The sequence below is a fragment of the Aedes albopictus genome, chromosome 2, assembly GCF_035046485.1.
Source record: "Aedes albopictus strain Foshan chromosome 2, AalbF5, whole genome shotgun sequence".
NCBI classification, from domain to species: domain Eukaryota; kingdom Metazoa; phylum Arthropoda; class Insecta; order Diptera; family Culicidae; genus Aedes; species Aedes albopictus.
In genome coordinates, this window is record NC_085137.1 from 267385627 (window position 1) to 267400694 (window position 15068).

General features: G+C 42.6%; 1 protein-coding gene and 1 long non-coding RNA gene across 8 annotated transcripts in view; one reads left to right on the forward strand and one right to left on the reverse strand.

The window, feature by feature from the left end:
- LOC109402987 (liprin-alpha-1) overlaps positions 1-15068 on the forward strand; it is a 545355-nt gene that overhangs the window by 468526 nt on the left and 61761 nt on the right. The window lies entirely within an intron of this gene.
- LOC134288983 (uncharacterized) overlaps positions 1-15068 on the reverse strand; it is a 487443-nt gene that overhangs the window by 411639 nt on the left and 60736 nt on the right. The gene's annotated exons all lie outside the window — the stretch shown is intronic.

Genomic DNA, 15068 nt, shown 5'->3' on the forward strand with positions numbered 1-15068 from the left:
GGCAAAGTAATATACTTCTGTTCAGATAGCCAGGCTGCTATTAAAGCACTTGCTTCGGCCAACTCCAGGTCGAAGATAGTTATCGCTTGTCGAACTCAAATCGAGGAGCTGAATTCAGCAAACGCTGTTCACCTTGTATTGGTACCTGGCCATTCTTCCATCGCTGGAAATGAATTGGCTGATGAGTTAGCTCGCACTGGAGCATCGCATGACTTCATTGGCCCTGAGCCAGCTATTCCGATATCGAAGTGTTGGGTAAACCTTCAGATTCACACCTGGGCTGCCACTCTACACAGACAATACTGGAATAGTTTGGAGTCATGTCGTCAAACCAAATTGTATTGCACTGAGCCATCTCCAAGGGTGGCGAAGTATCTAACTAATCTGTCAAAGCAGAATTGCAGCATTCTGGTCAAAGCACTGACTTTCCACTGCCGACTCGGCTATCACATGGCGAATATTCAGCAAGCTGATTCATTTGCATGTGATAGCTGTGAATCCGATTATGGAACTTCGTATCATTTGAAATGTAACTGTCCAGTTTTTGGGCAACTGCGTTTCCGAGTATTCGGTAAACACTTATTAAGTGAAACTGACTTCAGAGACCTGAATATTCAGGATATTCTGTTGTTCTTAACCCGCTGTGGTAAAGAGCTATAGACTCTCTTTCGCTTTATGCGTTATTACAGTGCCCTTTCAGGGCGTTTTTTAAACCCATTGTGGTACGCTTATGCGTTAGTATCCTCTTCCAGGGTACTTTTTCTATTTCCCTACCTGTCCTTATCCCCATCCCTATCCTTATTTCCTTCCTTTTCCCTTAGGTAGATGCTGAAATAGGCTATTATTTTGGCGATGGCACAAATGTCCCAAATGGAAGATAACGTGCCCCTGGAGCCGGCCTTCTGATGCCTGATATCTGATGTGATAACAAATTTACAATCATCAACGATCGATGATATTTGCAAGTCTTGTTCAGTATATAAGCAATTAAATCATATTCAACTTGTCTAGGGTAAAACACTGATAGTGGACTGTAATTCAGTTTTTAGTTGCAAGACGAGTTCAAATTTTATGTAGAATAACAAATTCTAATTTTAAGTAGAATAATCAATTTAAGCTAAGTAGGAATTCAAATTCCTAGGCAACTATTTAATTCACTAACAATAACTTTGGAATAAGTAAATTCTCAGTTTGAAAATCAACCATGCGTTTAATTGTTTTAAACAAGCGCCATTTTTCTGCGTGAAGATAAATCCGCGAAACGCGTTTGTCTTCTTCTTTCCCATTAAGTTGTCAAAATACGACTGCACCACTATGAGCACCAGATGGTCAAAAATTCTGTATATGGCGCTGATACTAAACTCACGTGAGGCTGTGGCGATATGGCCGCGAGGAAATGTACGCGATACAGACACAATGAAATGGAAAAGGTGAGCCGCATCTTCCTGCAGCATCACTATTTATAATTCATATGGGCCATTTTACGAAGTGACAACAATGTTGATGATGATATTGATTTTCACGGGTTAGGACGCCACTTCCTGTCTAATGTTCATTCATAAAATCGGCTTACTAGTGACCGCCGATAACGACATCAGCAGAAAAATTCAGAGACGCATTGTGGCAGGAATTCGAACTTACTTTGGACTCCACAGAACTCTACAAGTTCTCCGTCACACGAAGTGAACCATCTACAAAACGCCGATTGGATCGATAGTCTTCTATGGATACAAAGCATGGACTCTACGTGAAGAGGACCAACGCGCCCTTGGAGTTTTCGAACGAAAGATGCTGCGTACCATCTACGGCGAAGTGCAGGTGGCAGACGGGAATTTGAGAAGGCAAATGAACCACGAACTGCATCAGCTGCTAAGAAAACCAACCATCGTCTACACCGCGAAAATCTGGAGGCTGACTGAAATGGTTCTCGAGAGTCATCCGACCGGTTCTCGAGAATCATCCGACCGGTACAAGAAGAAGTGGTGCACAGCGACCTAGGTGGGTCGATCAAGTGGAGGACGATCTTCGGACCCTTCGCAGAGTGCAAAACTGGAGACACACTGCCATAGATCGAGCAGAATGGAGACTACTATGTACATCAGAGGCCATTCAGGCCTTAGTTTGACGCGTAAGGTAAGGTAAAGTTCGGAAATCCAACCCGTTCTGGATTATCCGGTGCCTCGCACAATTAAGGATGTCCGGCGCTTGCTAGGTCTAGCCGGATTTTACCAGAAATTTATAAAAAAAATACTCTGACATCACCGTTCCAATCAGCGACCTACTCAAAAAAGGCCGTAAGAAACTGGAATGGACACAGCAGGCGGATGAAGCTTTACAAAAATTGAAGGAAGCCTTGGTGTCGGCTCCCATTTTAGCCAACCCCGATTTTAACTAGCCTTTTATTATTGAGACCGATAGTTCGGATTTGGCGATAGGATCGGTCTTGGTGCAAAATTTGAACGGAGAACGGAAATGCATTGAGTATTATTCCAAAAAGTTGTCCAGTACGCAACGAAAATATAGTGCAACAGAGCGAGAATGCCTTGCGGTGCTTTAAGCATTGAGAATTTTCGGCATTTTGTCGAAGGGAGTCGATTTGTTGTAATGACCGATGCAATGAGTTTGTCTTTTTTAAAGTCAATGAGTATCGAATCAAAGAGTCCTCGCATTGCTCGGTGGGCCCTTAAACTCTCGAAATATGATGTGGACCTACAATATAAGAAAGGATCAGACAACATCTCGGCTGATGCTTTAAGTCGGAGTGTTTATACTCTCTCTCTTGTGTTCTTTCGGATCCTTATATTGAGGGGCTCAAGCGATTGTGCGATATTTGCCAGAAAACCGTTCGCCAGAAAACCATTCGCCAGAATGACAAACGCCAGAAAACCATTTGCCAGAATGTTCCATTTCCCAGAATACTATTTGCCCAAAAGTACCATTTGCCAGAATGTACCAATCCCCAGAATTTAATATTATATATTAAATTCTGGGAATTGGTACATTTTGGCAAATGGTACTTTCGGGCAAAGAGAAATTTTCTTCATTACCTAAGAACTAATTTCAGTCCATTAACAAAAAAATGTCGTCAGTTTCAATCTTTTACAATTGTTTGATATGTTCACTGCTAGGATGATCTCCTAGTTTGTTTCGATAAAGGACGACTAGGGCTAGAACAACGAAAACAACTGGAAATGATTGTCGTTCCGTAAAATAGACTATAAGTGCATAGGGCCACAAACATCTGGTATGGTGAAAATACTGCTGACCGAAGTACATTAGGCCGATTGGTCAATGGATAGAATGGTGATCACGAATCGCTATTCAGTGATTATGGAACAGGAATCGGGACGGTTTCTTAAATTTGTTAGGTTTTCCAATAATTAGCTGATACTTCTACAATATTAATATTTCCGTATTGTTTTACCGCAATCAATAATTAATGTCAAAATCTAGTCTTACTAACTAAGAAGAACAGCCTATGTTTAACCCTTATGTGGCCGACAAGGTACCCGGGTACCCAGCGATCATTTAAAAAGCACGGTGTAGAAAAAAGCAAAAAAATTGTCGGACACATAACGGTTAAAAGAAGGCAAAATTCACTAGTTGAACAGCAACGGTTTCGATGCAAAAAACTATTTTTCTACAACTAAACTATTCTTTCCCCAAGTAACCATGATGCTGAAGCCTTTTTGCGTGCAGATATACGCAACTTTAAGGTTGATTTGAAGTGGAAATGGTCAATTATAGAATCAAATTAAGATTTCACTGCTATAATCTTAGTTCAGTCGCATAATTGCCATTTCCACTATAAATCAACCTTAAACGCTCTTAATGATTGTTCTAAATACACCGTAAATCTGCATGCAATAAGGCTTCAGCACCGTGGTTACTGGGCTAGTTCAAATAGTGAATTTTTCCTTCTTCTAAACACAGGCTGTTCTTTCTAGTTTTATTGTAAGACTAGTTTTTTGCATTAATTGTTGATTATGTTAGAACCATAAAGCAATATTGGTATTGCGGGACTAATAGTTTAATTATTGAAAACAAAAAAATTACAATCTTAAACCCATTTATTGTTCCTATATTTAAAAGAAGGAAAGATTCATGGTAAAACTACAGTATGCCCTCGAATGCCCTAACACCATGGATATTAAGATTCTACAACAGTAGCCGGAGCGCCATTAGCCATAATACCAAAGCCCAAATATGTTAAGCTCACATGTTACAATTACCTTACCGTGATAAGGGAATGTATTGGTTAGGCTAAAAGAAGGAAAAAACTCTGCTGGAATTATTAGAATTAATTTCCTCAAAAACAAGCTTTTTAAAGCATTTGATCAAATGATATTCGGCCTAATGGTAATGGCTTTCGGGCAGTGACAGTCAGGCTAATGGTATAGGTAAAACCGTCACTTGAGTTATTATTTCTGTGTATTTTACTCGTTGCTTCCAATAGGTTTTTGTTTATGGTATTCGATTGTTTGAAGTGTGTGATCAACAATTCCGGATAGTTTTGCTGTTTGGCACAAAAATTATTATTTAAAGAGATCATGTTATTGTTATTGTAAAAAAAGCTTAAAATTACTTTCAATTGAAAGCAGGGAATCTTTGAAAAATATAAGTAAAGCCAAAAATTCCATATCAGTAAAAGCTGGGAAGAGCATCTTATGTGTTGAAGAAAGGAAAATCTTTGATGAGTATTGATCAAATTCCGTCAAAATAATATTTGATCAATTGGATCCACATCATGATCAACTTGTCCACAAGACAAATTTGTGGAAATGTTCTAATTGAAAAAATAAGCTGTTGTGCGCAATAAAATATTTGAATAACATCGAAGATTTAATGTATTGTGAAGTTTGAAAGGTTTAAGTTCACATCATTTTTTTTTTGTTTCACAGTGATTTTCCCTTCTTCAAACTATAGGCTTTTCTTTAAAAGTTACTCTAAAATCATTTCTTGCTTGCGCTTACATCAGTTTCGGTAATTTATTCAACTTTCGCATATAATATTAATTAAATTTGACATTTTTGCAATCGTTATTGTGGGCTTATCGATCCCAAACAAATAAAAAATAGAATTTTTCAAATTATCATTAGATTGGGAACAATTCTGGATTGAGAACTATGGAAAATTTCTGGGAAATGGTACTTTCTGGGGAATGGTACATTCTGGCAAATGGTTTTCTGGGAAATGGTTCTTTCTGGCAAACGGTTTTCTGGGAAATGGTATTTTCTGGCAAATGTCTTTCTGGCCAATGGCATTCTGGCGAATGGTTTTCTGGCAAATATCGCACAATCGTGACAAACTACACCATCCCGGAGGATCCAAGTTTCCGGTGGAAAGAGGTGTTGTCCCTTCCCGAAAGAAGAACAACCATAGAGAATGTGCATAACCGTGCTCATTTAGGGTTTCTTAAAACCCTCGAGAGAGTCCGAGAGAGATACTACTGGCCCAAGATGGCCAGTGACGTCAAAAGATTCTGCCATAGTTGTTTGGTGTGCAAGGAATCGAAGGGCCCTAACACGAACGCGCAGCCCCCATGTGGGAAGCAAAAATTGTGTAGTAGACCGTGGGAAATCATATCCGTCGACTTCCTTGGACCCTATCCAAAATCCCGAAAGGGTAACGTATGGATCCTCGTAGTTTGCGATTTGTTTTTTCGAAATGTGTGCTAGTACAGTGCATGAAGGCTGCGACAGCACCAGGGGTCTGCATGGTGATGGAAAATTTGGTGTTTAATTTATTCGGAGCCCCTGCCGTCTGTATTACAGATAATTCCAAGGTATTTCAGGGTGACATGTTCCGGAAACTTTTGGAAAAGTATGGTGTTACGCAATGGAACTTAGCGGTATACCATCCAAGTCCGAACCCTGCCGAGCGAGTAAATCGGGTCATTGTTACCGCTCTGCGGTGTGCATTAAACAAACAGATGGACCATCGCAATTGGGACGACTCCGTACAGTAAATTGCAGCAGCTATCCGCACAAGTGTACATGAAAGCACGGGTTTCACCCCATATTTTATAAACTTTGGTCGCAACATGACTAGCATGGGGACAGAATATGATCATTTGCGAGAGTTAGCTTCGGGGGTTGAAGAATCCAACAGAAATATCCCTGAAAGTACGAAAAAGCTCTATGACCTAGTGCGACAAAATTTGCACGCTGCTTACCAGCGATACTCAAAGCCCTATAATTTACGATCAAATGAAAAACATGTTTTTCAGGTCGATGACCTTGTTTATAAACGCAACGTACACCTTTCTGATAAGGCTAAGCATTTTGTGGGCAAATTTGGAGCAAAATATACTCGGGCTCGCATCCTTGCAGTGGTAGGAACCAACATCTACCTCTTAGAAAACGAAGAAGGGCAGATAATACCAGGAACCTTTCACGGGTATTTCCTTAAGAAAGCCTGATATGTTTAAACTACTTTGCGATTTGGAACTCCAGCTATGACCGTGCATCATCAGCCGTGATGCACATACACTATGCAGACACTGTTGCCAATCAAAATAATCCATGAGGTGCTATGGCAAGAGAGTCCAACGTTCGAGATGCATCCTACGATTCCTCACGTTGTTGACGACTCAAACGGGATGAATCTGAAAAGGAGGTCATCAACCCTATCTGCCAGATCAGATGGTGACCTCGAATGACCTTCATAAAACCCTAAAATCAAAGTTAACAAAGCTCAGTTCACCGTAGCAATTACACTTGTTGCCTTCTGAGAGCCGATATTCATCCAAAAAAGTTCAAAATTATCTCTGTCTTGTATTCTGTCGAATTTATCACTTTTTATCATACATTTTACTTTGATTTTTGCACACAGTATTAGAATACAGTCAAAGTTCATAGTATAGTTTCCTGAAATCTAAAATGAAGTTATCCGTATAATCTCCTTCCACTGGGAGAGCTGCTCTGGATCTGCCAGCGACAGTCTCCCGAACAAATACTCCAATCAAACAATAGAACCATCATCGTTTCATTTGTAGCTCACCGTAAATGAGTGAGGGCGTGAATGAGTTAGTTTGAGTTAGATAAGAACATTTTTCCAATGTATTAATTGGAGTAATTTGGTATTAGTGTTACCTTTCCTGACCTTTCAGGAGTAATTTGGATATGGTACTTATTTTCAGACCTTTCTGAAGTTATTGGACATTAGTTGTTAAAGGAGTGCAAGAGAAATATAAGACACCAGTACAGAAAGAAATGGAACCAATTAGCATAGTTAGCCGTCAACCACATTTCACACTACAATCAGTACCCAATGTTAACGAGTAATAAGAATGAAATTTCTACTATACCGATATTCCTATTTTGAGTGAGCTGAGAAATCGTTAAATAACGTTGAAATCTAATATTCTTTAAAAATAACCACATTTTCTTGTTAAACTTTTGAAATTTCAAAAAAAAAAATCAAAATTTTTATTTTTTTTATACAGGGCAAATTATATAACGATACTCCTACCCTTTAGTCCCCTTTTAAACCCAAATAAACTGCCAGCATGCGATAAGCGCTGCCTACCTGTGAAAAAGGGAACTTCAGCACTCACGGGTCGCATTTGTAAATCAGGGGACTGTTATGGTCTTCTTGTTTTCTTACCCAGCATTAAAATTATGCTGCTGTGTTAAAAGATAGGTTGTCAGCTTGAGCCGTACGCTTGAGCCGCAGTTATGTTGGCTACGAAAACATTGCACTGGTGGGATAGGGATGCCACTTCCTTGTTGTAAATGTGGCACCGCTCCAAAAATTCTCGCTCTTTTCTTTTCGAGATGAGTACTGAAAAATCTCCTCCCCGCATCGCTAAGATAGCTTAGGCTTTCCGCGGAGGAATGCGGGAGGAAGTTAAATGAATAGATGAAGACAATAAAACCTGGGCTTCGTAGTAGATCACGCGATTACGCAATTGTTCCGATCAGAAAAGCGATCGATATGCCACTTGAGTTTGGACCACTTAAGCCTTCAGAACGTTGGGTAGTAGCTAAATTTGTGAGCCGAAGAAAAAGTTAAACCTGTGCCACTAAGAAGAAAGAAAGACTTATAAGCTAAGACTGGACTAAAAGCAAATTGAATCGAAATTGTGCTACGACGGAAATTAGTGCTCTCTTCCAAGGGTCTTCCAAGAAAAGCCCGCGTGGTGGAAGATACAGTATGACCCATAAAAAAATGCGACATTCCATTTTTTGCAGTATTTGATGATTTTTAATGAAATAATCCCAATGAATTAAACTTTTTTGGATAAGGATACAATGAGGAGGTCATTGTCATACAGGATCTCTAAAATTTTTGTCAAAATATTCATTGGTTACGTATATGGGATACCTTATAATTGTTAACAATTTCTAAATAAAATCAAGTTTTCCTATAATTTTCATAGCAAAATGAACTAAGATAAAAACTTTTAAACACATGGAAACCATGAAGAAATATGTACTCTCTAATACGCCCATGTTTGAAAAATAATTTCAAATGTTTAGGAAACAAAAACTAAAAAAGGTGCTACATATTAAAAACCGTATTTAAGATAAATTAATAAAAAACTTAACACTGTTAGAACATTTTTCAAAACATTTTTTTGTCGATGAAGGCATATATACCTACCTTTATGATAGGTACAAATACTATGTACTTAAAAACAATTTCATGCTTAAAACATAATATTTTCTAAAAATTATCATTTGTCAAATAATTCAATTTTCACAGAATGTCTCTTAATTTATAAGTAATATTTTTTCGTGCTTGTCCGACGAACCAACCAACTCCTGAAGACCTTATCCAGCCTTTAAAGTGTTAAGAGTAAACTTATCACAGTGGGTAATTGGAACAATGTATTTGATTAACTTTATTGTAGTGTGTATTTGAACCATTGTCAATTGAATTTGTTTTAGCGTGCACACTGTTCATTCAAATAAATCGCTCTGTACGAAACGGTCGTGTTGTTGTTTTCTCTGCTGCCCATTTTCCTTATTAGGTTATGGGCCCAGCAAAAATCGTGTTCGATCCTGTTTCGGCGGTTCGGAATGTGCATGATGGAGGAGGATAAGAAGATTTATTTGTTCGACGGTTCGAATTACGCTAATTGGAGCTTCCGCATGGAAGTGCACCTCGAGGAACTGAATTTGCTCGAGTGCATCGCCTCGGAGGTGGAAGACGTGGTGGAGCTCCAAGTGTTGCCGGCTGATTCGGCAGAAGTGAAGCGTGAAAAAGAGAAGAAATTGGCGGAGCGGCTGAAGCAAAATGTGAAGTGCAAGTCGGTGCTCATCCGGAACATTGCGGATTCGCAACTTGAGCATATCAAGGGGAAGCGAACTCCGGCGCAAATCTGGACGACTTTGCAGAACACTTTCGCTCGCAAGGGGATCTCTGGCCAGTTTTATCTGTTGAAGAAACTGTCAGGCATGAAATTTGACGAATCCGGTTCACTACAAACGCATTTGCTGCAGTTTGAACGAATGGTGCGCGATCTTGATTCAGCGGGGATCAAACTGCAAGAGTGTTTGGTGGTGTTTTATTTGTTGCAAACGATGCCACGATCGTATGGGCAGCTCGTGACTGTACTCGAAACTCTCCCTGCTGAGCAGTGCACTCTCGAGTTTATGAAGTCGCGATTGCTAAGTGAGAGCGTGAAACGTGAGAATTGTGATGTGGGGGCAACGGGAGAAGATTCAACGGCTTTCGCCGGGAAAAGTGGCTCGAAGTTCGAGTGCTATTCGTGTGGGAAAATCGGCCACAAGCGTTCTGAGTGCCCCACCCACAAGCAATCGGACTCTGGGATGAAGAAGAACAAAGCGAAGAAGAAAGAAAAAGCTCATTGTGGCGAGTCGGAGGTTATTTTTGTCAGTGATTCGTTGAGTGCTAGTTCGGAATACACTCAATCAAAGTGGATTCTGGACTCGGGAGCCTCAGACCATATGGTCTGTTGTGGTGATTGGCTGCGGGATGTGCGAAAACTGGACGCTCCGGTGAAGATTCAAGTGGCTTCGGGTGAAACATTGTTGAGTCATTACGCTGGCAAGGTGGACATGGTAGTGAAGGTTGATGAGCGGCAAGTGAAATGTAGTGTCGAAAATGTGCTGCTGGTGCTCGGTATGAAGTACAATCTCTTTTCGATCCGGCGCCTTGACCAGTTGGGAATGGAAGTAGTGTTTGCAAAGAATGAAGCCCGGATCAAACGGCATGGAGAAGTGGTGTGCTGCGCTGGTCGGCGGGACCGACTGTATGAGCTGAACGTGGAAATTAAGAAGCAAGTGAACTCGGAAGTGTTGATAAGTGTAAAGCCTATGAACGAAGTCGAACTGTGGCACAGGCGATATGGGCATATCGGTAAAAGTGGACTGTCGAAGCTGATTAGTGGACGAATGGTGAATGGCCTTGAGCTGAAGAATAGTGTTGATGCCGGTGGTGCTGTATGCGTCCCCTGCATGAAAGGTAAGCAGACAAGGAAGCCGTTCAAGCAGATGCCATTACCCCGGAGCTCCCGACCCCTCGAACTGGTCCACAGTGATGTCTGTGGCGCTATGACCCCGACGGCCTGGAACGGTAAGCGATTCTTTATTACTTTTACTGGCGATTTCACGCACTTCAGTGCGGTGTATTTCTTGCGCACTAAAGATGAAACCTTAGATGCTTTCCAAACGTTCGTGTCTATGGCTGAGGCACAGTTTGGAAGCCGCGTTAGTCGCCTCCGATGCGATAACGGCGGCGAGTATATCGGCGAAAATTTCCAGAAGTACTGTCGTACCAAGGGCATCCAGGTCGAGTATACTGTTCCCCACACACCGGAACAGAACGGTGTGAGCGAAAGGTTCAACCGTACGATCATGGATAAAGCGAGATCGATGATAGAGGATTCCGGCATGAGCAAGGTTATGTGGTGCGAGGCAGTACTAACGGCCGTATACTTGATAAATCGTAGTCCCACAGCAGCGTTGACGGGGAATCAAACACCTTACGAGATGTGGCACGGTCAGAAGCCGGACGTGTCAAAGTTGCGGATTTTTGGTAGCAAGGCCTTTTGTTGCGTACCAAAAGCGAAACGTAAGAAGCTGGATTCTCGTAGTCAAGAGTGTCATCTAGTCGGGTATGGCGTAAATGGATATCGAGTATGGGACGGTCGAAGGATATTTCTTGCACGAGACGTTGTCATCGAAGAATCACCGTTGGCAGAACAAGTTCGAGGGGTTGAAGAGGAGCGTGAAGAGGATTCAATGAATCGTCGTCAGCTAGCCGGACCCGTTTCGTTCGATTCTGCTGAGGAAGGCGACCACCCCGGAGCTGCTGAAGCCGGGGGTGGCGAAGAAGACGGTACAGTTGGCGGAAAAGCTGGAAACGATGAAGAGGACGTCGAGGGAGATACTGATGAGCCTCCGGAAGCCTCCGGTGCTGTACGTCGGAGTGAACGTGTGCGAAAACCACCATCCAAGCTGAAGGACTATATTTGTGTAGCTTTCGCTTTGAACGCCGAGAGCTACGTTGAGGACATAGCCGACATTGATGATTTGAAGCGGATGGAAGATTGGCCAGACTGGAAACGTGCTATCGAGGAGGAGTTAGATTCGTTGGCTGAAAACGACACGTGGCAGCTAGTTGATCTTCCTCAGGGGCGCAAGGCCATAGATTGCAAATGGGTGTTTCGGCTAAAGCTTAACTCTGATGGAAGCATCCAGAAACGTAAAGCGAGGCTAGTGGCCAAGGGGTTCAGCCAGAGATATGGGTTCGACTTCTCCGAAACATACGCGCCGGTGGCCAAAATGTCTACAGTCCGGACGATGCTGGCCCTAGCAAACCATCATGATCTTGTGGTCCATCAAATGGACGTCAAATCGGCGTTTTTACATGGACGACTAACGGAGGACATATACATGCGCCAGCCAAGAGGATTTGAGGAGGGGAACCAGGTTTGTAAATTGAACAAATCCATCTATGGGCTGAAACAAGCGTCCAAAGCCTGGAACGACCGATTCAACCAGTTTGCGGCACAGATCGGTTTCCATCGGTGCGAGGAAGATGCTTGTTTGTACGTGCGAAACGGAAAGTCTGGACCGGTGTATTTGTTGCTGTACGTCGATGATATTTTGATCCTGTCGAAGTCCCTACGTGAAGTTCAGATCGTTAAGGAGCTGCTGAAGCATGAGTTCAAAATGGTTGACCTTGGTGATGCTGAGATGTTCCTTGGGCTGAAAATAGAACGGAATGCTGCGAAGGGTGTGATCAAGTTGAGCCAACCGGGATATGCGGAAGCGGTTCTCAAGCGGTTCGGAATGGATCAATGTAAGCCGGCGAGCACTCCAATAGAAGCAAACTTGCAGCTGAAAAGGGCAGAACTACCGGCGAACCTGGACAAGCCGTACCGAGAACTAATCGGATGTCTAACTTATCTAGTGGTTACTTCTCGTCCGGATTTAAGTGCAGCGGTGTCATATTTCAGCCAGTTTCAATCTAACCCAACAGAGGATCATTGGGTACATGCAAAACGCATGCTTCGCTACTTGCGCGGCACTACAAGTCATGGACTGGTGTACAGGAAGAGTGAAGCGACAGTTGGGCAGATTGTGGGATTCGCCGATGCCAACTGGGCGACGGACATCAATGATCGACATTCGGTTTCCGGTTATGCCTTCAAGGTCTATGGGGCAACAACGGCCTGGAGCACCAAGAAACAAAGGACAGTTGCGTTATCCTCAACAGAGGCCGAATGTTCGGCCCTTGCAGACTGTGTCTGTTAAGCCTTGTGGTTCCGAAAGATGTTTAACGAACTGAACCTTCTGGAACATCAACCATCGGTCATATTCGAGGACAACCAATCCACAATTGCGATTTCGGAATCTGATGCACCCTCGAAGCGGCTCAAGCATACCGCAGTGAAAATACAATTTATAAAGGAAGCCGTTCAGACCGGAAAGGTTGCTGTACGGTACATACCAACCGGTGACCAACCAGCAGACGTTTTAACGAAAGGTCTTGTACCAGCGCTGTTCAATAAACATTGTTCGAACCTTGGACTACAACCGTGATTAGATTAAGGAGGGGTGTTAAGAGTAAACTTATCACAGTGGGTAATTGGAACAATGTATTTGATTAACTTTATTGTAGTGTGTATTTGAACCATTGTCAATTGAATTTGTTTTAGCGTGCACACTGTTCATTCAAATAAATCGCTCTGTACGAAACGGTCGTGTTATTGTTTCCTCTGCTGCCCATTTTCCTTATTAAAAAGTACTATTTTGAAAATAAAGTTTGATTGAATGTGATTGAAAGCAATTGAAAGAAAATTATATCCTTAAAAAACGGCCTCTGGCGCGTGGACGATTTCGACATCCATATGTTCAACGTTATATTTCCGAAGGTATTTGCATGGAATCAGTCTATGTTCCTTTGCCATTATAAGATTAGTGGCTCTACTATACTATCCAATAGACCCATGCGAGGTTAATCAGTTCGAAGTAGGGGAACGATGACTTTGAAAACTGTCGCATTTTTTATGGGTCATACTGTAGACCCCACAGGTAGATTACACGTGGCATTAGTGAAATGATGGCGGCCATAGTTAATCAAAAATAATTATGTTTTAGAGCTGCCCTTCTTAGCATAGTTTCCCGAAAACGCGCCCAACAATTCTCGCACTTGATCTTGTGAATAATCAGGTAACGAAAGACATTAATCTTAATTTCAACTCGAGATTTAATCCGTCACGTCAAGCAGGTGTGAAACCCGCGTCGACGTGGGTTTCTGTTTGGGCTCATCAGTGACGTCAGAGACGCGGCACTAACGCTACATTTCCCAGGTGCGCGCTGGGTAGTAACCGTGCGAGGATCCGTCTGAGGAAAACCCACCCCCTCAGGTAGAGAGCCTCTCCAAGGAAAAGAGCATCCTGACTAGTCCGTCAGAGGATTGCTCGTCGTCGAAAGCGTGCTGCTCTGAGCTCTCTGGAGTCTGGTGAGATCGACAGTGACTGACCTCGTGGTGGTGTTGAGGTGACCACCGTTACCTCTAGACGTCAACCCGAGTACTCTCTAACCCGTCGGCTGCGAAGAGCCGAGTCTTCGGAAATTCCTCGATCGGACGAAGGCTACCTGAACTACGTTCAACTCGTCCGCCGCCGGTATCCGCACCTTGCGGAATCGACAGTGACTGGCCTCGGGGTGTTGTGGCGGTTACCACCGTTACCTCTCGTCGACGACCCGACGACTCTCAACCCCGTCGGCTACTCAGAGCCGAGTCTACAGCAGTTTCTCGAGCGAGCGAATGCTACCTGCACTTCGTCAAACCCGTCCGCCGCAGATCTACATCCCCGCACCTTGCGAGTGTGCGGGCAGGTTAGCTAGTTATAAGTAACGCACTGTATTTTGAATATAGGGAAAACCCAAGTTTCTCGTCCCGGGACTTAGTAGGTAGGAGGTCATTACCCTCGAATATACCAATTGGGATGTTTGTATGAAACCGATAGCAAGTTTTTTCGTTCGAAGGTGAAAGCAGTACGAATTCAAGAGGTTCGGGCCGTATTATTGGGTTTCTCGTTAATGTTTAGACTACTGTGATAATTTGATAATCCATTGAATCATCATTTCCCAGCGAAATTTCACACTAATCAAACTTATTTTGTTTACCTGTTGTGCATCCGACGCCCCTGGCATGAACTCAACCGAAATTGTGCATGCCAGCCGCTGCGAAGTCGTGTGCGAAATTCGACTATGATGATAATGAATTTCGGCCGAGTCTAAATGGGTGCAAATGTCGCAATATTACCTTTTACTCTTTTTACTATATATAGGATACTGCAAGATGACGTCACGAAGCCGTGCACTGACAGTTCAGCGAGCTTGTTTACATGGACTTAGTCTCTGGCGGAGATCCGGCAAAACTGTTTTTCGATACAATTTCAGTAAAACGGTAGTTGGATGATTAACTTTGTATTAGTAGAGATGAATATTATCGATATTTCCGTATCATAACGTTACGAGACGGAGAACGTAAATTTAGTTTTCTCCGCTCGGTAAAAATTCTAACACCTTGTAAACAAGCTCGCTGAACTGTCACACAAAGTGAGGTTAGATCAGGTGCTT